The 27812-nt window shown below is 50.2% G+C and overlaps 1 protein-coding gene and 1 long non-coding RNA gene across 2 annotated transcripts in view; both read right to left on the bottom strand.

Moving 5' to 3' along the window:
- The window catches only part of RGS6 (regulator of G protein signaling 6), a 585661-nt gene that overhangs the window by 102867 nt on the left and 454982 nt on the right, over window positions 1-27812 (bottom strand). The window lies entirely within an intron of this gene.
- On the bottom strand, window positions 23524-27803 carry LOC122239657. Its single transcript, XR_006218975.1, has 2 exons — window positions 27703-27803; window positions 23524-24879 (listed from the first exon to the last, which is right to left on the bottom strand). It is a non-coding gene; the product is annotated as an uncharacterized LOC122239657 (long non-coding RNA).

Raw genomic sequence — 27812 nt, 5'->3', positions numbered from 1 at the left:
AGGGTACCGTAAGTGCGTGTATTCAAAACCTGGCCTGTGGTTTTGCTGGAATGGTCTGTTGATCATCAGCTCACCCACCTGCTCTGTGCCTTCATTGCCTGAGATGGAAATGGAGACAATAACCGATCCGCTGCAGAGGCCCTAGGGGTTAAAGGGAGTTCCGCCCGTGCCATGCCCGCGCAGTGCCCGCTACAGAATACGCATTAGCACACATTAGCTGCAGACAGAGTCTGCATTTTTAGGGACCTTGTATTGGAGCCAAGAGTCTAATCAAGTCATCTGTATGCCTGGAAGAAGCAACAGCAACTTGGAATTTTTGTGTGATTTGCGTGCCTTTTTGCCTTAGAGAACCTCAAGATGTCTTCTGATGCTTTTACGAAGGGGTCTGCTGATGGATAGCTTGTCAGATGGGAGGGGCAACGAACAAGGCAGTTGCAGTAGGCAAGCTCTAGGAGCCCGACCTCCGTGGCCCCATTCCTGGCCCTGTTCCTCCAGTAAGTGGACCTCTGGGCACGGTGGGTGGTAGGTAGAGCGGGTGCCCTCAATGCACGGCCATTCGGTCCAGCATAACAAGCCGTGTGCGCCAGTCCCTCACGTCCCAACATCCTTTTCCTCTCCCTCTTCTCCTCTTTGGCCTCATGGACTGCTTCTCCACTCCCAGAATGCACCACGCTCCATCCCGCTGCAGGACATTTGCATAAGCGATTTCCTGAGCCAGTAATGTTCCCTCCTTTCTCCGCTCCACTGTCTCTAGCTGACTCTGGCATGTCCTTTTGTTCTAACTTCCTCAGGAAAGCCTTCACAGATCTCCAAACCACGTCGAGTCCTTTGGCTGTCCCTTGCAGAGAATGGGGTTCCTTCTCTTCGGAGCACTTCTCTCCATTTGGAATTAAACAGCAGAAATTTATTGGCTCACAGTTCTGGAGGCCAGAGGCCTGAGACGGCGGGGTTGGCAGTGTGGGTTCATCTGAGGGCGGTGGGGGAGAATGGGTTCTGGGCCTCTCTCCTCACGTCTGCAGGTCTGCTGGTCTTTGGTGTTCGGGGGCCTGCAAATGCATCACCCCGATCTCTGCATGAGCACCCATCAGAGAGCATTAGAAATGTTCTGGGGGCAGCTGAGTGTTCCGAGGAGGTTTGGAGGGGACTCTGTGGCTGGAAGGCATCTGGGCCGTATTGCCTTCCAGTGTTGTCTAATGGTCATCTCATTTGTGCGAATTTGAATCTGAAACGTGGTTCATGGACACGTGAACTTATATTTAAGTTAATCTGTGCGGCCGAGGCTTTCTTGAGATGAGGTACCTTCATCTTTGCGTGGCCCTCTCCCTGCACGTGTGCCTCTTTGTCCAACTTTTCCTTTTTAGAGGGACACCTGTCATAGTGGATTAGAACCCACCCTCACTAGCTCACGTTAACTCATTACATCTGAAATAACCCTGTGTCCAAGCAAGGTCACGTTCCAAGGTAGTGCAGGCTAAAACTTCAACATCCAAACTTTTGGGAAGACGCAGTTCTGCTCCTAACACTCGCTAAACCTTCGCCCTGAGACGGCAGGACTCTGTCACACCGTCCTGTCTCTGGTACCGTGCAAACACCTGGCCTGGAGCTGGGGTTTAATACATGCTCATCGAGCGACAGTTATATTCAAATATACATCCTACAGTATGTATCCACCCATAGGTACATATTCACCACATTGTAAATTTTTCTCTCAGTTTTGTGGCCCAGGAAACCTCATCACACACTAGCACCAACCGTGTGTGTGTGTGTGGGGGGGGGGGTTGCATTTTGCAGCCACTGCTTTACATGAAAGTTTCGAGGGTTTTCATCCATTGACACTGTTAGCTTTCGAAACTCCTGTCTTCTCTTGTATAAAGAAAACTAACCTGATGAAAGCTTTAAAAAAATATTAGGCAGCAATCCAAAGCCGCCTTCTTTTCTTTATGCGACGCTGGCTGTCACGGGAAGAGGACGGTGAGTGCAGGAAAGGCAAAGTCTCCCACCCTCTTCTGTGGGGCTCACAGCCACTGTCCCCCGCCAGCTCTCCACCGGTCCCTCTGCTCACTCCACTGGCCTCCAGACTGCACAGTTCCAACTGCCTTTCGCTGGCTTTTATCCAGTGTGTGATCCTCCCTTCTTCACAGGGAGGCTTCTGCAGTCTGACTCGGTTTCGGACAGGTTGGAGGAATTCATTCCAGACACGCCAAGTAAAATTTTGAACCCAGTGATCCCCAAGCAGCACCACTGTATCCCCTTGTAAACCACAGCCTCTGGGAGCCACCTCCCTGGGGCGTCCTTCCAGGCCAGGCAAATCGGCTTGCTGACCATGGGCCTGTGACAACCGTGCCCCTCGGCGACCCAGGGCCTACGCGGCAGGAAAGACGACTGGCTGCTGGGAACCCCTTGGTGGGCCTTCCCCTCCCCCTCCCTGCCCCCGCACACCCCCCACTGCAGCCCAGCCTCCCCACTCAGATTCTGCGTTTCCCCATTCTCTGAAATTTAAAGCTTCCCTGTGCATTATGAAAAATAATAGGGGGCAGGAGACCAGGCGAGGTTATTACCAACTCATAAATCAACCAGGAGGCTCTGAGGGTTGCGGTGAGGTGTCTGAGATGGGCCCCCTGGTTTGTTATCTCACCCAAGCCCCCACGATTGATTCATAACCTCATAACCCTCCTGCGTCCCAATCCTGGGCCTTATATCTAATTGTCAGCAGCCGAGGACATGATTTGCAAGAGGATGCGGTGGCGGCAGCCGTGGGGGTGGAGGAGAGATTAGTTTTGTCAATCAAAAGCGTCCAGGGGAGGTGGGGAGTGCCCAGGACTTAGCTTCACAATCAGCTTATTAAAGAGAAGGCTGAACATGGCTACGCTGACTGGGCCTCTTGCAGGGGCCTGGAGGACAAGGCCACTGGGGTGTAGCCTCTGTTCTCTGGGCCCACATTCCTCTCAACCCGAAGGCAGGAATGAGGGGCAAACAGACTTGCGGCTCCAGGGGAGAAGCAAGCTAGTGAAGGCATTCAGTTGCACCCATCAGAGAATGTTATAAACGTCCTGGGGGCTGTTGAGAGTTCTGGGGAGGCCTGGAGGGGTCCCTATGGCTGGAAGGCATCTGGGCCGTATTGCCTTCCAGTGTTGTCTAACGGTCACCTCATTTGTGTGAATTTGAATCTGAAACGTGGTTCACGGACATGGGAATTTACATTTAAGTTAATCTGTGCGGCTGAGGCTTTCCTGAGGGGAGCAGGAACGGAGAGTCTTTACGAGGCCCCGGCCTGCAGGCTGCAGTCACTTACCAGGAATTTGATCCGTCCATCCCACACTATGATAGCAATTATACGGATCCAAATGCACAGCTTTAAGGTTTCAAGTCTGCAAAGTACCCTGGACATCTGCCACCACCTTGGGGCGGGCGAGGCGTGCACAGCAGGGCGTGTGAGCAAGCCGGGGTTGAAGCAGAGTCTGGGACACACTGGTTTGTGAGCAAAGAGTTTACAGTTTTGCACTAATTCCAGCTCCAGTCCCTTGGAACCTGCCTCTGGGCTCTATCAGAGAATAGCTCTGGCGTGGTGGAGCGAGCTTTTGTAATCAGACAGACCAGGTTCCGGGCCTGGCTCTGCCCCTTGCTAGAGGATCCCCTGGGATGAGTCACCCCACCACTCGGAGCCCCAGTTTACCCACCTGCAAAATGGGGTCAAGCACAGGATCCACCTGACAGCCTGTTACAATGATTACAATGAGGAAACAGAAGAGACACCAACCAACCCTACATCTCGCCTACAACCAACACAGACCTCTCCATCTGCGAACTGAAATCCGGAGCTGGTCTCCCACGGAAAGATCCCCAGCCTGGAACCAAGCCCCTTCTCCTGCCCCTCCCCGGGCCTAGGCTACAGGCCTTCCAGAGAGTTCGTGGCTTGTTCTTACGTGGCTCTTCCAAGCTCCTCTCTTTTGTTCAGATGGATGAGGCCATCCTCTCAACCTTGGTCTGGGGTCTTCTCTATCAGCGGGGGATATACTTCCAGGTCCGCTCCTAGTTCTTGAGGCAAAGCAGGATGAGGACCCCTCGGAGACCTGTACCCCAGCTCCAGCCAGGCTCTCGCCTGGCGTCTCCCACAGGAGCAGCTAGGAGCCAAGTGGCCTGGGTGTGAATCCAGCTTCCCCCTGCCACCAGCTCGGTGGCCTTGGGGATGTGCCTCGCCCTTCGTAAGCTTCAGTTTCTATGAGATAGGATAAAAAGCTCGGTCTGAGAGGGTAGACATGAGCTTGGAAAAGCTTCCGCCCCGAGTCCTTCAACACACAGCAAAGGATGGGTAAATGTTGGCTTTACTGGTATTATGACTGCTGTTACTGTGACTGGAACATTTCACTCATTTACCTGCGGTGATGAATAAAATGGCTGTCCTCCAACAAGAAGGGGGACCAGTGTGCTGCAAGGACTGTGACTGGAGGATCGTGGGGTGCCCTGGGGCCACAGACAGGTGTGTGCCATTCCAGAGCTGACCCGCTGTCAGGAAGCAGGTGTTCGGGAACAGCAGGAAACAGTGGGAAGAGACTGGCGGAGGGGGAGCCCTGGATGTAAAGCCAAGGGCTCCACCACGGCAGCCCGAAGCAAACCACACTAACGGCACCAGGGCATACCTAACATTTGCATTGAGGTCAAGGTGGAGTAACAGCAAGTCTCTGTGGAAGGGAAGAGTCATGGGGGGGCAAAGAGTCAAGAGCACACTCTGGCATCATCTACGCGCAAAGCACTGTGGCCAGACGCCGAGGGCGGTGATTCAGGTGCGACTCAGAGAAAGAACCGGGCTTACGAGCTAAAGGGAAATGATCTCAGAGTTGCTGAGGAATGATCTCATGTGTTCCCAGCAACGGGATGCTGGCCCTCCCCTCTCTTCTGCTCTCAGCCTGAGCCTCATGGCCTCTGCCAGCGTTACCGTGAACGCTCCGGGTCAGTCCACAGCCCCTACAACTCCACGGCCGGTGCGGTCCCCCCAAACCCAGAGGAAGAGCGGCGTGCCCCCACGTGTTTCCCTGCCTCCTCCTCTTTCAGTGGAGGGCCGGTGGCTTTGGGTTCTCTCGGAACTGCTGCCATCTCGCCTCCCCAGGACCCTTCCCCTTTGACTCTACCTGGATTGACAGCCTTGAGCGCCGAGGGCAGAGAGCTGGGTGTCGGAGGGTGGCAAGGTGTTGGCACAAAACAGAAGCAGTGGCAGGAACGACAGGGGCTGATCAGAGGCTTACGTGTCCTGACCTTGCTGAGGGCTGGCCGGGGCCCTGGATAACCAGGAGGCCGGCAGAATGGCACTCACGGCCTGGCCATCAGTGAGAATACCATATGGTTTCACTCATATGTGGAACCTGAGCAACAAAACAGGTGAACATATGGAAGGGGGAGGGGAGAGAAGAGAGGGAAACAAGCCACAAGAGCCTCTTCATGTTAGAGAGCAGACTGAGGGTGGATGGAGGGAGGTGGGTGGGGAATGGGCTAGCTGGGTGATGGGTACTAAGGAGGGCACTTATTACGATGAGCACTGGGTGTTGTATGTAAGTGATGAACCACTGAATTCTACTCCTGAAACCAATATTGCACTGTATGTTAACTAACTAGAATTTAAATAAATAAATACAGGGGCGCCTGGGTGGCTCAGTCGGTTAAGCGTCCGACTTCAGCTCAGGTCACGATCTCGCGGTCCGTGAGTTCAAGCCCCGTGTCAGGCTCTGGGCTGATGGCCAGATCAGCCTGCTTCTGATTCTGTGTCTCCCTCTCTCTCTGCTCCTCCCCCATTCATGCTCTGTCTCTCTCTGTCTCAAAAATAAAATAAACGTTAAAAAAAAAAAAAAATAAATAAATAAATACAGACACCAGGGCAGGGTGCCTGGGTGGCTCAGTCAGTTAAGCATCCGACTTCGGCTCTGGTCACGAGCTCGTGGTCTATGAGTTCGAGCCCCATGTTGGGATCACTGCTGACAGCTCAGAGCTTGGAGCCTGCTTTGGATTCTGTGTGTGTGTCTCTCTCTCCCCCTCCCCTGCTCAAGCTTTGTCTCTCTTTTTCTCTCTCAAAAATAAACAGACATTAAAAAAAAAAAAAAAAAAAAAAAAGACACCAGGGCCCTGCCCAGAGGGGAGCTGGCAGCAGCCAAGCCATACTACCTGCCTTCCCCGCCCCACTCTTTCCTCCTGAAATCCCTAACTCTTTTTCTTCTTCTTCAGGCAGGCAGGTAAGGGGCCCGGGTCTGGCTTTGGAAGATTTGAGGGGAAAGTGAAGCCAGCCATCTGAGGTGGAGGAGAGTTTTAAGAGTCCACAGTTCGGATCTCCCTACCTGCCTTTTCTGGTTTCCGTAGGTCAGGTTCTAAGATCAATAACGGAGGCACATGTGGGGACAGGGAAGGACCCTGAGGGAGAGGACGGAGGTCCCTGGGGCTTGCAGGGGCTGGCTCCCTCTTCATGACCTCAGTCTCTCATTCCAGCTCCCTCCCTCCCCACCCCCCCACTTGCTCCCAGAGATTGCACTTCCCCTATTAGCACGGATGCTGTGCACGCACATGTGTCCACAGCCGTCCACACCATACCCACACATGGAGCCGACACACATTCACATGTGCCCTCGCACGCACACACACGCACCCTCTCATATTTCACAGCCATCGCGTTGCTTCCGTAATATGTTCCCAACCCTACAGTCCCGACAAATGACCAAAAGAAGTTGAGGCTAGAACAAATTTCGAGGAGGGAGCTGCTTTTATATGTTAGAAACCTAAGTAATACGGAGGAGAGGCCAGATCTCAGCACCACTCATATGATCAGCGGCCGTGAGTCCCCTTGCCGGGAATAATCTTGACTGCCTGCACACAGTGGCCGGTGAGGAGAGAAGAGGGGCTGAACCCAGCCCACAGAAGGGAGAAATGACTGCATTCATCTCCAAGACGTGGAGCACATTTTCTCTTTTAAGCTTCTAGATGATTTTGGACCTCCGCGGTTTAAGGAGTGGTCTTGGAGCTGAGGGCAGCGTGTTGGGATATCAGACGGAAAAAGGAAGTCCAGAAAGAAAAGCAAAATTGCCACCATCGCCAGCAGGCACGTCTACGGTCGAAAGCATGGTCATGTTTATGCTGTGCCAACGAGGTCCTGAAGGGGAGCAGGGGACCCCCGGGAACCCCACAGTTACGGGGCATGCAGTGAACGTGGTGTAGACAAAGGTACAGCTGGGTTCAGGGATAGCAAAGCAGTCTGGGGCCAGAGCACCAGCTGGAGAAGTTTCCTCCACGAGGTCCAATGGGACAGGAAGATAGAGGAGTTACAGAAACCTAGAGGAGGTGGTTGCTGTTGGAGACAGTGGCCGGACAGGATCCATGGCCGTTGATTATTTATTGGTTCAAATGTTTATTTATTTTTGAGAGAGAGAGAGAGAGCACGCAAACAGGGAAGGGGCAGAGAGAGAGAGAGAGGGATTCATACCAGGCTCTGGGCTGACAGCAGCGAGTCCGATGTGGGGCTTGAACTCACGAACCCCTCACAGACAAGTCCGACCATCAAGGAGCGAGCCCCACAAAGACAACAGCGGACCTGTGTAATTAGATGAAACGGAGCGAGGGGGGCGAGCGTGACCGCGGGGCGACGGAGACTGGGAAGTGAGCAGGATGGCATGAGCCCCGCAGGCTGGAGCAGCAGGAAGGACGGGTTGCGTGTGTATTTGGAGGAAGGGCAAAGGTGAGGAGAACCCCCCCGCCCCGGGGTGGGACCATGCAGAGGGCAGGCGTGTGGGACTGGAGATAGGAGGCTGGAGACACAGACCGGGCTGGAGCTGAGACCAAAGAGGAAGGGGCCACCGCACCTCGGGAAGCCTGTGGATGGCCCTGGGGTATGTTTCCATTTATTTAAATTTTTTTTTTATTCGAGTGCAGTTGATACACAATGTTACGTTCGTTGTACAATATGGTGATTCGACGGGTGTACAGGTGATGCTATGCTCACCACAAATGTAGCTACTCCTGCCAGCATACAACATAATTGCCGTGCCACTGACTATATTCCCTCGGCTGTGCCATATATCCCTGTGACATCTTCCTCCCGTAACCGCAAGCCTGTATCTCCCACGAAGAGTATGGAGGTTCCTCAAAAAGTTAAAAATAGAAATATCACATGATCCGATAATTCTCCTGCTGGGTATTTACCCCGAGAAAACAAAACGACTAACTTGAAAAGGTATACGCACCCCTACGTTTGTCGCGGTGTTATTTACAACAGCCAAGATACGGAAGTGTCTGTCCATAAACAAACAGATGAGGAAGATGTGCGTGTATGCAATGGAATATTACACGGCTGTGAAAAAGGATGCGCTCTTGTCTTGGGTATTTTTCCAAGGTGGCTTTGGCTGCTAGGAGGAGGAGGGATTATAGAATGACAGGAGCAGAAGCAGGGAGACCAGCTGGTAGCCATTTTCAGTAGGTTGGGGGAATCCAATGCTAGCTGGGCTCCACCGTGGCAGTGGGATGAGAGAAGCAGGTGGGGTTCCAGTCTACCTTGGAGGCAGGGCTCCTGGTCCTCTCTACTGGACGGGACATGGAGTCTGAGAGCAAGAGGAGTCAGGACTGACTCTCAGGTTTCCAGCTTAACTAATTGCATGCACGGTGGAATTTAGACTAACTGAGACACAGAAGCAGGTTGGGGAGGAAGCCTGGGATCATCTGTTGGCCGTGTCTTGTCTCAGATTTATATTCTAGGAGCCATCTGAGTGGAGATGTCAAGGTGGTTGTTGGACAAATGAGTCTGGATTTTCAGGGGGAGAGCAGGCTGCTGATACTCTTTGGGAGTGATTGGTGTGTAGGAATTCACCTTAAGCAGTGAGTCTGGATGAGGTCACCCATGGAGAAAATGCAGATGAGAAGCACATTGTAACGATGCCCTTGGCTTTCGAATGGTGCAGCTGGCGGGGGACGTGAGCCTGTCCTTCCTCAATCTGAAATGCCTTCCATTACTCTGAATGCCCAGGCTTCGCTCTTCTGTGACTTAGCCTGTGATCATTGCACTCCATTCCCTTTCTGGGGAGATGACAGGGGAAACGAGCTCTGACACCAGCCCCTCTTTGCCAGCCTCCGTCAGAACCTGCAAGAGAGCCACCTCTCTTGCTCATGCCTCGATGCAGGGAAAACTGCACCCTTTACCACCATTTTACGGCCCCTGACAGTTCTGTCTGGTGATCAAGCCAAAGAGACAGTTAAGGATTTCTGTGCTCTCTTCTGATTTGCAACAAGTTTACACTTGTTTTCTGACTTTTCTAACACTAAATTACAGCAGACTCTCTGAAAGCATCTTGTGAGACTCTGGAGCTGGCCTGTGGCCACGCACTGCTGTGTGAGCCCTGCCTCCGAGCGGACACCGTCACTCGGCACGGAGGTGACTGCAAGCTCCAGACCCTGCCTGTGTCAGAAGACTTTGGGGTGGAATGGTGTCAGAAGCCAGGCGTCTTTCTAACGTGCAAGCCTCCTTTCATACCCATCAACTCCAGGCAGAGAGAAGATGGCTTTTGTTTAGAGAAGATGCTGAGAAGATTCCCAAGTGGAGAAACTCTGCAACTGACCAGGAAAGAATAAGTATCAAACCGATCCTGAGTATATTCTTCCTAGCACCATTTCCTCATCAGCTCTCCTGCCCCAAGTGCTGGCTGCTTCCAAAACGGAATAGATTTCAGGTGGTGAATAATTAAAGATATTGCTAGAATTAATGAGAATACAACAGGATCCAAGTGATGACTGGGGAGAGCTCTATGAGGAGCCCTTGGTCAGGGATAGCTGCTGTAAGGGATCATAGAATTGAGCTTATGATTCCTGGAAATAAAAGGATAAAGTCAACGGCACTCATTTCTTGGCCTGTCTTCTCCATCGGTGCATCTGAGGGTCCTGAAGGAGAGACCCCCCCGTGTCCTCAGCTCGGCCCCCTTGGCTCATTGCCCAGAGCACATCACGGATTTTCAATAAATATCCGATGAATATTTCACAGAATGTTGGCCAAAATCGATGATTTGCATTTTGGCATAGCTAATCACTGTGCTGTTTTTTCTTCTGGGTGTTGGTTTTGATAGAGTTGGTCACTTCTTAGGGCCACTTCTGAATCTTGATAGTAAGGCGGGCCAGATCTTTGGTATGGAAAGCTACCTTGCTGTTTGCTATTGCAGATTATTTATGTGTATGTTGAAGAGGGGGCCAACACAAGGTCCTATTTCGAGTTATTCGGGACTAGCCCATCCTTGACCACCCTGATTCTGCTGGTGATATTATCATAAAATATGGCTAAAGCTCCGAAAGAATTGTTAAAAGCCCTGATTAATATTGAGGTTATGCGGCTCAGCCTACAGGCAGAACTAAAGGCTGGTGTCTGATCAATACATGATTACAACGCTGTCCACTTTTCTAAAACATTTTCTCGGCAGTGGTTGTACCCATGCTGATGGGAGGGTAGTAGATTGAGAGAACCAGGCCTGATATGTGTTAAGTAGACACTTGTGTATAGTTTTGAGGGATTGAGATTAGGGTCAGCTGCACATTCTAGAAAAAGAATAACACAAACAAAATGACAGTGACTTAACCAAGACAGAAGTATATTTGATAGAAGAGGTCTGGACGTGTGGTTCCATGGATCGTCAGGAATCCATGCCTTAACATTTCTCTTCTGCCCTCCCAGTGCTTGGCTTCCAACCCCAAAGCCACTTCCTGGTTCAAAATGTCTGCCAAAGTATCAGGCATCACATCCCAGCTTCAGGCAGGAGGAAGAAGGAAGAACATAAGAACTAAAAAGTGCCTGTCCCGGTTGAGACGCCTCCCTTCAAGCACATTTTCCGGGAGTCCCTTACTCTATTTACACATTGTGAAACACAGAGTAACAGCTCCAAAGATGCCCATGTCTGAACCCCTGGAGCTGTGACTATCTACCTTACGTGGCAAAAAGGACTTTGCAGATGTGATTAAATTAAGGCTCTCACGATGGCGATTCCTGGACTATCCAGGGGGGACCAATGTAATCACAAGGATCTTTATAAGACAGGTAGGGGTGTCAGAGAGAGGGGAGATGTGATGACAGAAGCAAAGGGGTGTGTGTGTGTGTGTGTGTGTGTGTGTGAGAGAGAGAGAGAGAGAGAGAAAGAGAATGAGAGAGAGAGAGGAGGGAATGCTAGATAGCTGCCAGCTTTGAAGATAGAGGAAAAGACTATGAACCAAGGAATGCAGAAAGCCCCCGAAAGCTGGAAAAGGTGAGGAAACACATTTTCCCTTAGAGGGTCCAGAAGGAACAGAGTTCTGCCAATAGCTCAGTTTTAGCCCTCGAAGACCCACGTCAGACTTCTAACCTCTGGAACTGTAATACGTCTGTGTCGTATTAAGCCACTGACTTTTCGGTAACGTATCGCAACTGCAAAAGGAAACCGTCCGCATCTTGGGCCAGAACTCGGTCACTGACTACATCTCGCTCTAAGCGAAGCCGGGAAATAGTCTTTGACTCTGGGCAACAGTGTGCTGAGCCACAAATGGGGCTTTCTTACCAAGGAGGGAAGGAAACATGGGTGCTGGGGTCAGGAACAGCAGACATCCATGTGGGGCTATTACACAAACAGAAGGCTCTCTACATGTAGGAGACGAGAAAAGCATTCTTCTCAAAACAGAACTGGCAACACTTCCAATCTATATTGAGGTAATATACCTAAGAAGGTAGCATAAAACCTTGAGAAGCATTGTGGCAACGGATGAAGAAAAGGGCTCCAGTAATTCAAAGAACACTTTCTATTATGCCTGTTTTAGCCAAAATCATCAGATGTGCCGATGGCCTGTAGGGTTGTCTGAGCCCAGCTGGGAAGTCTGTAGCCTATAACAGGGCTTTGAATTTGAGAGAAATAGCTCACGCAGTTACCAGCGAGACTTTGGGTCTCCAAAATTTCTCTTGTTAACGTCAGGCCATGAGTAACCCTAGCTCAAAATCAACTTCCTCTCTTGTCCCAGCTAGCTACAGGCGCTAACACAGAAAGTACAGGTAGATCACCAAAAAGTACGTGGAAAATATAGTTGGTACCTCCCAGATGCTCAGGAGATTTCTTTTTTGAATGACGGAAGGAGTAGGTGGGCAGGAGAGTAAACATGCCCTGAGTGGATTTCAGGATGGTCTCATTCTCTCAGTCAACAGGAGAGCCTCTTAGGTCTTGGGACTAAGTTAACTACTGGGTCCCAAGCCTGACAAGACGTTCCTATGCTCCAGGGGCTCACAATCCCAGGGGGATGATGGACGAGTAAACAAACTGTTGTTCTTCAACACACTGAGTGCTTTGACAGATACATTTGCAGGAAGCTAGGAACACGGAAACGGCACTTACATCAGCCCTGGCTGCTGGGAACCCTTTGCTGGAGGAGGTGGTGCTTAAACTGAATCTTTTTTTTTTTAATTTTTTAAAATGTTTTATTTTATTTTTGACAGAGAGAGAGAGAGATAGAGCATGAGCAGGGGAGGGGCAGAGAGAGAGGGAGACACAGAATCCGAAGCGGGCTCCAGGCTCTGAGCTATCAGCACAGATCCCCACGCGGGGCCTGAACTCACAGACCGCGAGATCATGACCTGAGCGGAAGTCGGATGCTCAACGGACTGAGCCACCCAGGCGCCCCTGAACTGAATCTTAAAGGACAAGTTGGAACGAGCTAGTGGGGGGATGGCATTCCAGCATCATGCGCAAAGCCACAGAATCAGCAAACATTGAAAGAGTGCTTGCTATAGGTCAGGGACTGCTCTAAGCACTTCACATAAATGAACTCATTTATATGCAAAGAAGCCCCATGAAGTGGGTACTGCCATTATCCCCGTTTTTTTTTTTTACAGATGGAGAAAGGGAGACAGAGAGAGGTTAGGTAACTTGCTGAGGTCACATGGTCTGTGAAGCCGGGGTTTGAACCTAGGCACTTTGGGACCAGCATCCATGCCTAGAGTCAATCATTTGCATGGCTCTAGGGAAAGGGGGAAGAGTAGTGGAGGGTGTGAAGAAGGAGGCAAACGAAGCCAGAACTTGAAAGCCACAGTGAAGCATTATGGATGAGCTTCTTCTAAATCCTACTTAAGAACCAGAGGTACTTTAACCAGGGAGAGATGAAGACTTCTCCTCCCGGAGGAAGTGGGGGGGCCAGGAGCAAGGACCAGGTGGGATCCTCGGGATGCCTGATGAGGCTCCTGCACTGAGGGACGAAGAGAGTTTTCTGACTCAGACTGAAGATTATAAATACATCTGGTCAAGGCAACGATGCCTTGATCTTTACTCTTTACTTTTCTCTCATGCCTGGTAGCCATTAAGCCAGCTCAGAGGTCCCATCGCCTGTGACATGTCTTTACCCCTGGGAGGTGAGGGCAGAGGCTCTCCCTGTCTCTTTAAATGACATCTCTCACTCCCTTCGATCATGTAGTTGCCAGAACAGGAGCTGCCATTGGTGAAGACTGGGAAACCAGACTTGAGATGAGGCAACTGAATGATGTCCACCAGGATCACTAAGGCCAAGTGCAAGAGCAAACCAGAGGCAGACAGAAGAGATAATCTGAAACCACTAAAAATGGGGAAATTCAGAACACAGTGATAAGAAGCAGAGTGGATGTCATGATTAACCAGCATTCAGGAGTCAAAGATCACAGAGAAATGGGAGGCCCAGACACAGCATCAGCCTGGCAATGATTCAGGGGAGTAGAGATGCCAGAATCACAGCAGAGGGTGCTGAAGACATAAATTAAAAATTCAGGGGGCGTCTGGGTGGCTCAGTCGGTTGGGCATCCAACTTCGGCTCAGGTCATGATCTCATGTTCAGGAGTTCGAGCCCCACGTAGGGCTCTGTGCTGACAGCTCAGAGCCTGGAGCCTCCTTCGGATTCTATGTCTCCCTCTCTCTCTGCCCCTCCCCTGCTCATGCTTTGTCTTTCTCTCTCAAAAAAATAAGCGTTAAAAAAATTAAAAAAAAAAATTCAGAAGCATGGCTATGACAATCCCTGCGACCCTACTCCCTTCCTGAACCCTCTCTTGCAAATAGAGAAGCGATAGCCTTGATTACAAAGAGATGAAACAGTGGGGTGATTATTAAGATTGCAGATTTGGGGGGCCTATCCCCAAAGGGCATGTGGTAAACCCTGACATCTGCATTTAAAAAATTCCCTGGGGTGATTGTGGCACAGATGGTCCACAGTCCACTCTAAAGATTCTGACTGCTGCAAAAAATCGGGTGCCTCCTCTATGTGAAAGATCCTTGTTTCCATGCTTCCCAACTAGACTGCAAGATCCCAGCGCATGTGGGCTTTTCCTCGTAAGTCCTTGTATCCGTATGTATCCGTGTGTAGTGTAAATGCTTAATAAGTGTTTGCCTCACGCACGAGCGTGTACATCATTCGGGCTGTCACCAGGACTTCCGAACATCTCGCCTCCAATCAGATGAAAGAGGACAACCAGCAGGGCAAGAATTAAGCAGAGCAGAACAAAGGAACGTATCTTTTGACTACATGCTGTTTTCTGGGACCTGCAGACCACCGACACCAGGGGTCGCAGGGTTGTAAAGCCGTGGTTCCCAACTGTAAGAAGCATACCTAAGGGTGACCAGCATGTGGGGAGAAAAGATCAAACAAACGAGGGAGAAAAGCACAAAGTCAGAGACTACATACAATATGCCTAACTGCACACTGACCCCTGGTCGGGAGAGAAAAAAGGCTGCTGGCCCTCAGAGTAGTTCGCGAAGGGAGTGAGGGAGGAGGTTTGAGGGTGCCAGACGCACGCCAGGGCTCTCGGAGGGGACTAAGTAATTCAGAGAAGGTGGCAATTTTGCTGGGAAAGGCTGAGGGCATCTCAGCTGGAGACCTTGGTTGGGGTGCCCAAGCCAAGATCTGTACAGAAAATAAAAGTGAGATGTGCCTTTCCTATCTTTTCCCCTCATCTGCCTGCGGAGAAGTGTTCTAGCTTGGCCCCCGTCTTTTCCCCCAGCCTCCACCCTCCTTCAGGGTCCTTGCAAAGCCACCCCATTCCTGGGCTGTTGCCAACATGCATGGCGAGGACAGTGGGAGAGAAACACCAAGAGGCAAGGTTAAGTAAGTACTGGTAGGTTTTTGTGTTTTGTTTCGTTTAGGGTGGACGTGATGGAGAGGAGATAACAGGGGAGGGTGCCAGCTCGTGAGAGAAGTAGAAGAGGGAGAAAAGAAAGGGCTCTTTGATTTTTTTATTTTTTAAAAAACTGTTTGAATGTTGATTTATTTTTGAGAGAGAGGGGTGGCTGAGCAGAGAGAAGGAGACAGAGGACCCAAAGGAGGGTCCGTGCTGACAGCAGAGAGCCCAACGCAGGGCTTGAACTCACCAACCATGAGACCATGACCTGAGCCGAAGTCGGATGCTTAACTGACTGAGCCACCCAGGCTCTTTTAAAGACATGGACTCTTTTAAAGAAACGCTGTCTGGGTCCATGGATCCCCTTCATGAAGCTTGGGAATTGCATGTACTTAGTATTTCCTTTAGGTTATGTGGATGGTTGCCTTTTAACACTGCTCTGATCTTTTATCTTTTGTACGACGTGCTGTGTAACCAGCCACTTCTGCTTCATGTGGAGGTCCACCCGGACGCCAGATGAGCGCATTGTAATAACTTCCCTGAAGTTATAGTATAGAAGTTATGGAGGTAATAAATCCCCTGGAGTTATGAAGCTCCCATCAATCCCCGTCCCCAAGTTCCCTCTTTCGGGACCAGCTTCAACCGGTGGCCCCGAGTCTTTCCAGCACCCTCCTTCACGGACTTCTCCAAACCCCTCCGCTGGCCAACAGCCCGGCTCGCAAGAGCCAGACGACAACCTCAGCAGAAGGCAGGGATTGGTTAACCAGTCACTGGCTCCCTTTTGTTTCCCAAGGATACACCTGGGGCCTTCAGCATGGACTTACCCTGCCACACTCAGTGTCAGCCCGCACACATAGGAATCCCCGATTTAAACCTAATCACGCAGGGCAGTGTTTCTCAACGTGTGGTCCCAGCATGAGTATCACCTGGGAGCGCGCTGGAAATGCACATTCTCAGGAGCACACCGTCTTATGGAACCACAAACGCCGGCCATCTGTGTTCCAATAAGGCCTAGTCAAGCTGACAACCACTGATCTTGGAAAACATTTGGCAAGAGTGGGCTCCTTTTTACCAAGGCCATTGCCGTCCTTGTTTCTAAAGGGTTGAAAGTGGCCCATGTTGTGCCTCCTGGGTTTTCCACTTTCAGGTCAGAGATGAGATCTTACTGCAGCAAAAGGGCACTTCGGCTGTTACGTGGAGTTTAATGAGTGGCTCCAGGAGCCATCACGAGTGGGCAACGGGAGATACTTGACCACTGACAGAAGGAATTCTGCAGGGAATGCCTGCAGGTCTCAGGAAGGGACTGATCCAGAGAGAGCCAAGAATGCTCGGGGGCCCCTCCTTTGCCATCCATTGCTTCCAACATTAGGCGAGGGCTGGCCGCTAACAAATTCTGCTAGGGTTCTCTCAGGAATAGTACCATTCCAGGTGAGGCTGAATCTTCCAGAGAGAGATAAATTCTCCCATCTATCCATACATCCACCCATCTGTTCATCCATACAGCTATCCATCCATCTATCCATCCATCCATCGTCCATCATCCATCCGTCCATCCATCCATCCATCCTTTCTTTTATCTAACTAACCCACAGATATGTATTGGATTCCCCGTAACTTGAGCTAGTAGAAATGTTGGGACCAGTTAATTCTCCCTCCTCCTTAGCCAGTGAGTAAAGCCCAAGTGCCTCTGGTGCCCCATTATTTCTGTCTCATCTTCTTGTTGCTTTGAGCATCCTCGTCCCTTAATAGGCCCCCTCCTCCCCATGCACACATCTGGAACCTCCCTTCTCCAGCTCTATTGGTGAAAAAGCCTTCATCTAAGCACAGAAGGAACCCCTACCTCCTCGTCTTCACTCACTCCCCTGCAGCTGTTCTCAGTGCCTTTGTTCTGGTGCCACTCCCCCCCCCCCCCCACCTAATTTGGGGTTAGGAGAGAAAGTAGGCATCTTCCTTGCGCTCTGACTTCCTTTAGAACATTTCTTCTTTTTCTTATGTAACAATTCCTGATTACTTGAGGCTTGCATATTCCACTAGCTTTCTGCCTATTTTTGTTAATTCCTCCTCATTCATGAAAGACTCTGACACTGTTTTATTTTCCACCCCAAATCCTGCTGTTACCATTGGTGACAATGTTATCCACCCGGAGGACCCATTTAATATGTTGGCTTCTCCCCAGTGACCTTCGAATTCCAATCACATCCCTCTTCCTGTCTGTAAATTGTGTGGAGACCCTGCTGGAGTCAGAGCTGAGCAGAGTGACCAGGTTCTGGCCCCCAGAATTTAGAAAGCACAATATAATGATTTTTAAAGGTTGTGCAAATACTTTAAACATTTCAGTTCTCCAAGCGCATTCCAACGCTCCAGCCATACCCTATTTTTAATGGTAAAGTTCAGGACTCTCCGCAGGGCATACAAAAAGCCACGCCCATCCCGCAGCCTCTCCCTGCCCACTCCCTGGGCCTTTGCACATGCTGGTCCTTTGCTCACCGCTCCTGGCCTATCACCAAGCCCTCCTTCAAAGCCCTGCTCAGATGTTACCGCCTCCCCCTCTCCGCACTCCGTGTGGTCCCACAGCCTACACCCGTGCGTCCCCATCAAACTGCCTGTCACACTGCATTGCGGTTGCCTGCCCAGGGATCAGTTCCTTACGTGTAAGCCAGCTGCCACCCTTGCCTTCCTGTGGCTGCTTCCCCACATAGCAGAAAGAGCCACTAAAGATGCCAATCAGGTCAGAGCCCCTCGAAACCCTGAAATGGCCGAAGTCCTTACAAGTCCCCGCAAGACTCTCCACCATCTGACCACGCTCCCCACTCAGCTTTTTCCCCCAGAAGCCACAGGGCCAATTCTCAGTCACCTCACCGAGGCTTCTCTGACCACACTAGTAACACAGCAAACTGCCTCCACCCTGCTCTCCTGACCCCCTTTCCCTGTCCTACTTCTTAGAGTTTCAAAAGCACTTATTCCCTTTCACGTACAAGTCACTGTTTCTTACTAGCTAGTGTCTGTACTCCCCACCGAAATACAAGCTCCACTGGGGCAAGGACCTTTATCGATTTTGTCACAGACGCATCCCAAGCCCCTGGGAAAATGTCCAGCCCATGGTGGGTACTTGATAAAATGAGTTTTGTTTTGTTTTGTTTTGTTTACACAGAATTACTTTTTCTTAAAAAAATTTTTTTATTAACGTTTATTTATTATTGAGAGACAGAGAGAGACAGAGCATGAGCATGGGAGGGGCAGAGAGAGGGGGAGACACAGAATCCGAGGCAGGCTCCAGGCTCTGAGCTGTCAGCACAGAGCCTGACGCGGGGCTTGAACTCACAAATCACGAGGTCACCACCTGAGCCGAAGTCGGACGCTCAACCGACTGAGCCACCCCGGGCGCCCCATACACAGAATTACTTTTGAAAGACCAATGCAGTTCCCAGACGCGCCCGCGATACAAAACTTCCCCCAAACACCATCGCTTATTTTTTTTTAAGTTTACTTATTGATCGTGATAGACAGAGAGAGTCCATGGGGGAGGGGCAGAGAGGGTGGGTGAGAGAGGATTCCAAGCAGGCTCCACACTGTCAGCATGGAGCCTGACGCAGGGCTCGAACTAATGGACCGTGAGATCCTGACCTGAGTCAGGATCATCCTGAGTCAGGATGCTTAACCGACCGAGCCACCCGGGTGCCCCCATCGTCACTTACTTTGCTCAGGGATCTGCCAGCTGGGCAGCTTGATGGGCTCACCTGACCTCACTCTGTGCAGCATCAGCTGAGGTGGCCTGGCTGGGGGGCCGGTGGACCCACTTTCCAGATGCCCCATGGCCAGCACAGTAGCTCTTGCTGATGGTTGGGAGCTCGGCCGGGGTGTCAGCGGGGGTCCCTCCTTTCCACGTGGGCCTCTCTGTGGGCTGCTTGGCCTTTATCACTGCTCAGTGGCTGGATTCCAAGAGAGCATCGCAGGAGCACCTGACATTTTTACGACCCAGCCTTGGCCGGCAGGAAGCAACGTATGCGATGAAGCATTACTTCAGCTAGACCCTGTTGGCTCCACCTTTGGGGATGGAAGAGTGACAAAGTTCTAGAAGAGGATGTGGGACAGGAGATGGCACTCCACACAGCTTTGGAAATACAATCTGCCACACGGGGCTGGCGCCAAAGTCTCGTTACCCCTTGTCAACCGTGTTGAAAGGGCACTTACGAAGGACTGGGGCAAATTGTAAACCTCCGGGAATGTGACAGGACACATGAAGGGGTGTTAATAAAGTTAGAGTTCATTATGCCAAACTGAAGTGGACGAAGCAGAGGGTTTGGACTAAAAGTGTGCTTGAATCCCAAATTTGCTTGCTGTGTATAACCCTGAAAAAGTCACTTAATGTCTCTGAACCTCAGCTTCCCCATCTGTAAAATGGGAATAATAAACCTACCCAGTTTGCTTGGCACTATTAACCTAGGATAATGCCCGGGTAAGTGTTCCCAGACCACAAAACAGTTTGCTCTGCGCTTTTGCAACAACGGTCTAACGGTCATTTGGGTTTTTATTCTGAAGCGACATACCGCAGGAGAAGGCTCATCGGCTGAGCTGTGGATGTGACGCCCCTGACTTTATGGCCAGGCCTGCTATCGATTCACTGTGAGATACTGCACAAGTCATTAACTTTCCCGAGCCTCAGTTTTATCACGACACAGAGGAATAATGCCACCGCCCTGCTTAACTCTGAGAATTATGGTAAGGACTTGATATAGGTGAACTCTGAGGCATAGGGTGAAGACTTAATAATATGGGTTAGGTCACTTGGCAGTAATTACATTGTTACCTGAGCATGCATTATTTTCTATTTTAGAAGAATTAATTTCTTGTCAATACCTAAGTAACAGGTTTTACGTTTTAAAAATGTTTATTTATTCAGAAAGTGTGCATGAGTGAGAGGGGGAGGGGGCAGGGAGAGGGAGGAAGAGAGAACCTCAAGCAGGCTCCATGCTGTCAGCACAGAGGTTGGGGATCATGGTCTGAGCTGATATTAAGAGGTGGCTGCTTAACAGACTGAGCCACCCAAGTGTCCCTAAAAGATTTTATTTTAATAAAAACTTTAGAAAATACAGCTAAGCAAAAAGAAGACACTAACAATCACATAACTTCTGGGGCGCTGGGTGGCTCAGTCAGTTAAGCATCCAACTCTTGATTTCAGCTCAGGTCATGATCTCACAATTCATGAGATCGAGCCCCAAGTCGGGCTCTGGGCTGACAGTTTGGAACCTGCTTGCGATTCTCTCTCTCCCTTCCCCTCTCTCTGTCCCTCCCCCACTCATGCTTTCTCTCTCTCTCTCTCTCTCTCTCTCTCAAAATAAATAAATAAACATTAAAAAAATCACATCATTTCCCCCTCAGATTTTCTCTCTCACTTCCTCTTCTTTTCAAAAAATAACCTTTTTTTTTTTTTTTTTTAATGTAGCTCCTATAGTTAAAGAAGTAGTTTTCCACTTTGTTTGCAATGATACTACGACAATCAACAGTTGTAAGTTGTTGTATCTCCTGTGATTTCCTTCAGATGAATCTCTGGAAATGAAACTTCTGGGTTATTTTCAAGGCTTTAGAACCTGCTGCACCGAATCCCCCTTTGTCTGGAAGGGCACACTCATGCTTCCTCCCTGGACCCTACACAGCACCGAAATTTGCATTCTTGTCTATCATTGCTAGTCCGACTGGGAGGCAATGGCAGCCCATTTAAGAAAAGAACTCTAGGGGCACCTGGGTGGCTCAGGCAGTTAAGCATCCGACTCTTGATCTCAGCTCAGGTCACGATCTCACGGTTCGTGGGTTCGAGCCCCACGTCGGGCTCTGTGCCGACAGCTCAGACCCTGGAGCCTGCTTTGGATTCTGTGCCTCCCTCTTTCTGTGCCCCTCCCCTGCTCACGCTCTGTCTCTCTCGTGAAAATAAACGAACATTTTAAAAAAAAAAGGAAAGAACTCTGTTCTTAGAGGTGAGATGCAAATGTTTCTACTACATTTATTGACCATTTGCATTTCTTCTACTGGGGTACCCCTCTTTTTATATCGATTAATAGGAACTCATTAAGTATTAAGGATATAACAGTTGATCTGAAATTTGTGCTGTACGACGTCCCCCCTTCTATTTATTACTTACACTTAAGATGCCTTTAGAGGCAGAGTTTTTAACTATTTTATGTTCAAATCCATCAACTCTTTCTTCTATGGTTTGTGCCTCTCTTGCTCTGCCTACAGTATTGTGAAGGCTTTTTAGGGGATGGGCTTTTATGAGTTTTGGTTGTTGAATTAATTTATTCATTCATTCAACAAATACTTATTGACGTGCCGGGCACTGGATGGAGTATTATCTAAGGCGTAGAACTGAGCTCAGGATGAGAACATTGATCCCTGAAGGGTTTAGAAATTGAAATGAACACAAACCCAAAACACATTCCACTCTATTGAAAGACCAGCTGCACAGAAGGCTTCGGCCCAGGGGGTTTGGTGATGCCACCCAGAACTCAAATTCTGGGGTCTCGGGCCTTTTATTTTATTATTATTTTTAAAAACTTTCCTCCCCAATAGCATCATTTTTTCACTCTTGGTTTTATTTATTTAGTTTTTTCATGCTCTATTTATTTTTGAGAGAGAGAGACAGAGTGTGAACAGGGGAGGGGCAGAGAGAGAGGGAGACACAGAATCTGAAGCAGGCTCCAGGCTCTGAGCTGTCAGCACAGAGCCTGATGCGGGGCTCGAACTCATGAACCACGAGATCATGACCTGAGCCGAAGATGGACACTTACCCGACTGAGCCACTCAGGGGCCCCTCAGGGTATTTTCCAATGACTAAAATTGATATGGGCGTGACGATGCTAAGGAAATGGCAACATAAACAGCCATGGATGGGAAGGGTTGAAGTGAATCTAGGGAAAAGTATCTAAGGAAGTTTGTTCTACATCAGCCCAAAAGGAATCATCGTCAATGACATGATGTTCCATTTCATTAGTCAGTTAAATGCAGATATTATCTATCCCCCTAAGACTCCTTTCAGAATCTTTCTGAATCACAGTAATCACAAGCAAGGGAAGAATTGCCCTTCGTTTGAGGGTTTTCACTGAGCGGGGCCCATAAGCAAGGAAACACCATCTTGGGGTCACTGTCCCTTAGCCGGACCTCGTCAATTCAAGGAAAGTTATAACATCCTTGGTTTTCCAATCGCAACCTGAACAAACCTCTGCTTATTTATTCGTTATACTTTACTTCTTTTTATCCCACATATTTCTCTTGAAGTGAAACACTAAATCCCTAGAAAACTCCCCCCCAAATTAGGTGTTCTGCAAGAGATGAAAAGAGATGAAAATGTCCCATAACACGTGGGACATTCCAGCAAAGGCTGGAAGAGGACACGATGCTTGGCCTTCTCTCATTACCCTGGGAGAGGAGACGTGGGCTTGTCGAGGTCCAGGTAGAGCACCAGGCCTCACCAGGAAAACCCCCAAGCAGGTGGCCGCCCAAGGGGACCCTCTCACCTCCATTCACTGTCATCAACTCATGCCTGAAATGCTACCTGTATAGCCACTCACTGCCTTGAGTAAATGTCCTCACATGAGGAGGGGACATTGTTTGCCCCTCATGACCCCAGCCTAGCCCTGAAAAAATGAATGGGACAGTGGGCAGCCACCCTGACTCATGACCCCTATGTGATCAACGACTGTGTAATGAATACTTGCTGATCGTTATTTCTAACTCACCTCATGTCTTAGGATTAGGCGCCAGCCACTTGGTTTTGAGAGGAGAAAGCCAGCCTGCGGCTCTCCGGCATGTGCAGGAGGGACGGATAAATATTCCCCGGGGGAGATACAGGTGGCAAAGAAAAGGCCCTTTAAAGAGGACCCGTTTCTGGCTATTTCATGATCTTGTCTATAGCCGGCTCTGACACTGGGGGTTCGTAGAAGAATCTATCCAAAGTTGTGATCCTCATTCCAACACTGCCGAAGGACCACCTTCTGAAGGCCAGAAGTTCACAAAGTGCCAGTAGAACAGGTTCTTCCTGGAGGCTGTGAAGGAGAAACTGTTTGGTACTTCTCTCCTGGCCCCTAGTGGGTCCTGGCAATCCTTGTCGTTTCTTGACCGGTAGGCGCTTCATTGCAATCTGTGCCTGTTTGGATAGCAAACCCCTCCGTGGGGACACCCGTTTCCTTGTCCCTTTGATACCCCTCACCCCACCCTCTATGGGCACCCACTTCCTGTCTCTTGGGCTGGCTCATTGACACTGGGCCTGAGTTCCCCCGGAAAAAGAGAGACTCCTTTATTTCTCCCGCTCCTCTCCAGCCGGGGCCACCTCCCCATCTCATTTCTCTAGATTTGGTTTCCCCAAGGATGAAGACACCCACTTGAATGAACTAGGCTGCCTCGCCCCTTTGTTATAAGAAATAATAAAGACACTGTGTCCATTTAGGTTATTATTTATTTATTTCTATCATAGATCTAAAGGTGCCCATCGTAGGTGCGACGATTCAGGAATTCATTCTCAGATGCAGTTTAACGCTTGAGATAACTCTGTGAGGTCAGCAGGGGGCACTCTTTCCGCTTTTCCGGTGGGGACCCTGGAGCCCCTGTGCCCTGTGGCAGCCCACAAGTCAAGGTGCAGTGGCCTCCAAGAGAGGAGAAGGGGGGAGCTGTAGGCAGGGTGCGGGTGTCAGGGGTGTGCTGTCCGCAGAGAACTTAAGAACGACAAGAGAGGTGGGTGATGAATGCCTTCCCGCTTAGCACCCCAACGATGCTGGGAACAGAATCCAGTCTTGGGGTTTCGAGTCCTGTGCTTGTCCTTCTCTACCTCAGCTCCTCAGAGGTCAGGGCACAGTGGTTTGGGAAGCTTCTGGAGGGGCATCCCAGACACTCACAGTTAGGAGAAACTAGATCCTTCTTTCTCAAGAGAGCATGGAGAGTCCGCCTGAGGTAGGGAGGCAGCCATGGAAAGCATCACGTTAGAGCTAGGAATTCTGAATTTTGGTGACACCGATTTGCTTCTCTGTTGCTATGCAGCCATCGATTTTAGTTTAAAATACAAGCTATTCTACTTCCCATCATTTTTATTACCAAATGTTACCCTACCCCCTCTACTCCCTGGCTCCCAGCCCTGCCGGGCCACTCCTCCTCCCACCTGATCTTCACTTCGTCCCTGCAATCCCACGCCTTCCACTCACCCCACACTTTCAAACCCTGGAAAGGATTGCAAGCAACCCATGCCGCTGGCCGCCCTTTTCCTGCTTTCACAGGCAAGAAGAGATGCTAAGTTTTAAGACACAATATCAGTACAGTAAAACTTAAATGCGCTCATCTTTTTGGCAGAAACCAGCCTGTCGGCTTAATGCAGAAATTATTTTGGGGTGAATGGATGTCCTTGCCTGAGGCCGCCCGGCATTTCCTTGCAGCCCCGGAGTTTGCAAGCTCTCCTGGGGTGCAATAAACAGTATCACCACACGGGGGCGCTGTTGCCCTTGAAAGCCACAACGCTTCCACCGAGAGCAGCTCCAGGTAGGAAAAAACTGCCAGGATCCACGACTGCGATACTGATTTCTTATTTCTTCTAAAATGACAATCACCGGTGCTCTGAATAACTGCTTCGTTTCTTAGTTCCAGAGGTGGCGTCTGAAGTCTGTCTGATGTCATTTACAGCATTTTCCAGTGGCAAATAATGAAGGCCAAGGGAGACCTGCTTGCAGCCGAAGTCACGTGCGAAGGTTCTTCAGGAGTTTAAAGGTGTCCCGGACTTTCAGGCTATACGGATTGAACGAACCTGTGAAATGCTGCCGTCCAAGAGAGAAGAGGGGGGAAAAAACGAGTAGGCAGGATAGAAGAGTTTTAGATTCATCAAAGGACAGTAAAGGGGAAGCAGAGATAGCCGGAGCAAAGCCTCGGCCACCACGGAGCAGTGGCGGCAGCTTATTACAGGAGTACACGTCAGCCAGCGGTCCCAGAACTCAGGGGACTGCAGACTGGAGGCCGCGCTTCTCCAAAGTGCCTGCAGCCACCTCGATCCCCCAGATCCTCGGCTTCTCCAAGCATATAGTGGGTGCTTAGCCTTGCCTGCAGACGGGGACGGTCCTTAGCTCATACTAACTCCAGAGGCGGGCTGTGTATTTGGAGAACTTCACAGAGAGCAGGTTGCAAAAAGTTGAGCTTTCCTGGCAATGCGAGATCCCTGACACTCACCCCTTTGCACCTGGGGAGGAGTACAAAGAAAATCGGGGCAAGCCGATCGGTGTGAGATCTGGTTCTGCCACAAACTAACGAATGCGTTGTACAAGCCGCTTACGCTAAGTCTTGGGTCTGTCATCTGTAAACGGAGGGGCTTGGGTAAGCTGCCTGCTGAGTCTGTTCTGATTGGGACGCACGTCTCTCCTCCCCCCACCCTGCCCACCGGGGACAGCCTTCCTGGTCTTTCAGGCCATGTCTCTGTCTTGTACCCTCAGGTGGCCAGATTGGACCACTTGCCGCACCCTGAACCAAACCCCCCTTTCCTCCTTGTGTTTCATGCCCTCTGCTCCATCTCAAGTTTTACTCCTACTTCAAGTCCCAGCACAAAGACTACGTCCTCTGGGAAGCCTTCCCTGACTCCACAGGTGCAAAGAGTATCCCTATCCTTCGTGAATTTGCCGCACTTAATCCATACTTCCCTTTCAGCAGCTACCGTTTTCTCTCTTGTGTTATAGTGACTATCTGGAACCTTTTTGTGCCCACTGGGTCTGCAGCGCCATGGTTTCCATCTGACCTGCCCATCCCAGAGGATCCAGTCCTGGGGCCAGCACACGCAGGGACCAAGGAGGTGGCTGATGTCATCAACAATCACGTGCACACACACATCGTGTTTTGTGTAACGGATTTGAGTTCGAACACTCTGATGTTCAGCTGACGGGACTTGGTCCCTGGTGCCCTCACGCTGTCTGTCTCCTGCACATAGGCCGGCTTGTAGATGGTCAGTGCAGGGACTTGGAGCCAGACTGCCCAGGTTCATAGCCTGGCTCTGCCACTTGCAAGCTGCCTGAACTTGGGGAAGCCATGAGCTTTCTCTGTGGGTCTGCTGCCTCACCCATAGGGTGAAGGTAATGACAGCAGCCACTTCTCACGGGAGCTGGGAGGATAAAATGCCTTGTCAGAGTGACTTGAACTCACGTCCGGGAACATCCGTGGCACGACTTCTTTGTTCTAAGGTGAGAAGGTATGTACCTGCCGGAGCCTCATTTCCAGCTTCCTAAACCCACCAGATAATGGAGCCCCTAGAAACCTCTCATGGGCTGCCCTTTGTAAGATAACACTTTAGTGACCCTCAGCCCTGGCCTCCTGCCCCATCCCTCACCCAGAAACCCCAGACTGGCTGATTCCCTTGCCCCCACCTGGCTCACCTGCCCAGGTATCAAGGAAAAAAAAAAAGTCACACATTTGAAAAAGTACTCAATCAAGGCAAGCTTTCCATAATGCTAGCTTTGACTAGTATTTTTATCCTTACTAATTACAATGCTAGCACCTCAGGACCTCTTGCCAGTTAGCAGTATCTTTCTTTCACGGTTAAAAAACCCCCCACAACGCCTTGCGTTTGCCCCTATGCCTGTTCACGTCTCTGGCTAGTTTTACCAGCATCCTCTGCAACGAGCTGGGAAATGCCATCTAAGACAGCCTGCACCCTGGGTGGGCTCCAGCTTTGCATCCTCGGAGTGCGTGCAAAACAGATTAACTGGCTATCATTCCAGCCTGCCACCAGCCATTTGCTAAACTGCACAACTTGATAACGGCAAGTGTCCCGCACCCCCCTCCCAGATCCACCCAGGCGCCAGCCTTTCTTCTTATCTCTGTGGTGTTATGGCTGTAATTCACCTGACCCACTGTGACGTGCGTCCTCCCAGCAGATCTGTGCTTTTATCTGCTAGGATTCAAGGATAGAGGAAGACAGGAAAGGGCATGAAGAGAGGCGAGAAAGGACAACGTGACAGAGCAAGTGTACTTCGAGTCACCTTCCATGAGGGGAGGTCTGGAACGTTCTCTTGGGCTCAGAGCTGAGCCACGTGTGTGCCTCCCTATCCTTGGGCCCAGTCTGTATCCTAGCTGCACCACGATTTCAGAAAAAGACAAAGCAAAAACCAAAAAAAGCCCCCAAGCCACCTTTTCCTATCTTCATGATCCTATTCTAACGTGTTTTTTTTTTTTTTTTTGTTTTTGTTTTTTTTTTTTTTTTTTTTTTTTTACCTACTTCCAATTCCATTTCCTGACAAAGAAGATTATTTTGAATTTAGATACTCCCCAATGCACTGGCCCCTGTCAGCTGTTGGCGGAAGGCAGGAACGGGTGAGAGAGAATAAATGAAGCACCAACACCGCCCCCCCTCCCCCCAGTCTGACCAGCTGATGTGGGGCTTGAACTCACAAACTGTGAGATCATGACCTGAGCTGAAGTTGGCCGCTTAACCAACTGAGCCACCCAGGTGTCCCAATCTTTCCTGTTCTTTCTGAGCCTGGTGCTTATCACCAGGCGCAGTTCAGCTGGCAGGGCGCATTCCTGGAAGCAGGATACTGGCTTCCCGCAGTCCATTTCTTCCCTTTATGCAGGGGTCACAATCAGGTGCCACAGCGTCATACCTGAAGGCCTAGGTCCCTTGGCCCTCCCCTGCGGCAGCAGTAGCAATGACAGTAATTGTAGAAGAAGTCATGACGCTGGCAGCCAACGGTCGCCGAATGTTTACTGTGTG

This window comes from Panthera tigris, chromosome B3, assembly GCF_018350195.1.
Source record: "Panthera tigris isolate Pti1 chromosome B3, P.tigris_Pti1_mat1.1, whole genome shotgun sequence".
Lineage (NCBI taxonomy): Eukaryota > Metazoa > Chordata > Mammalia > Carnivora > Felidae > Panthera > Panthera tigris.
The sequence above is the reverse complement of the archived record's forward strand: the minus strand, read 5'-3'. Positions and strand labels throughout refer to the sequence as shown.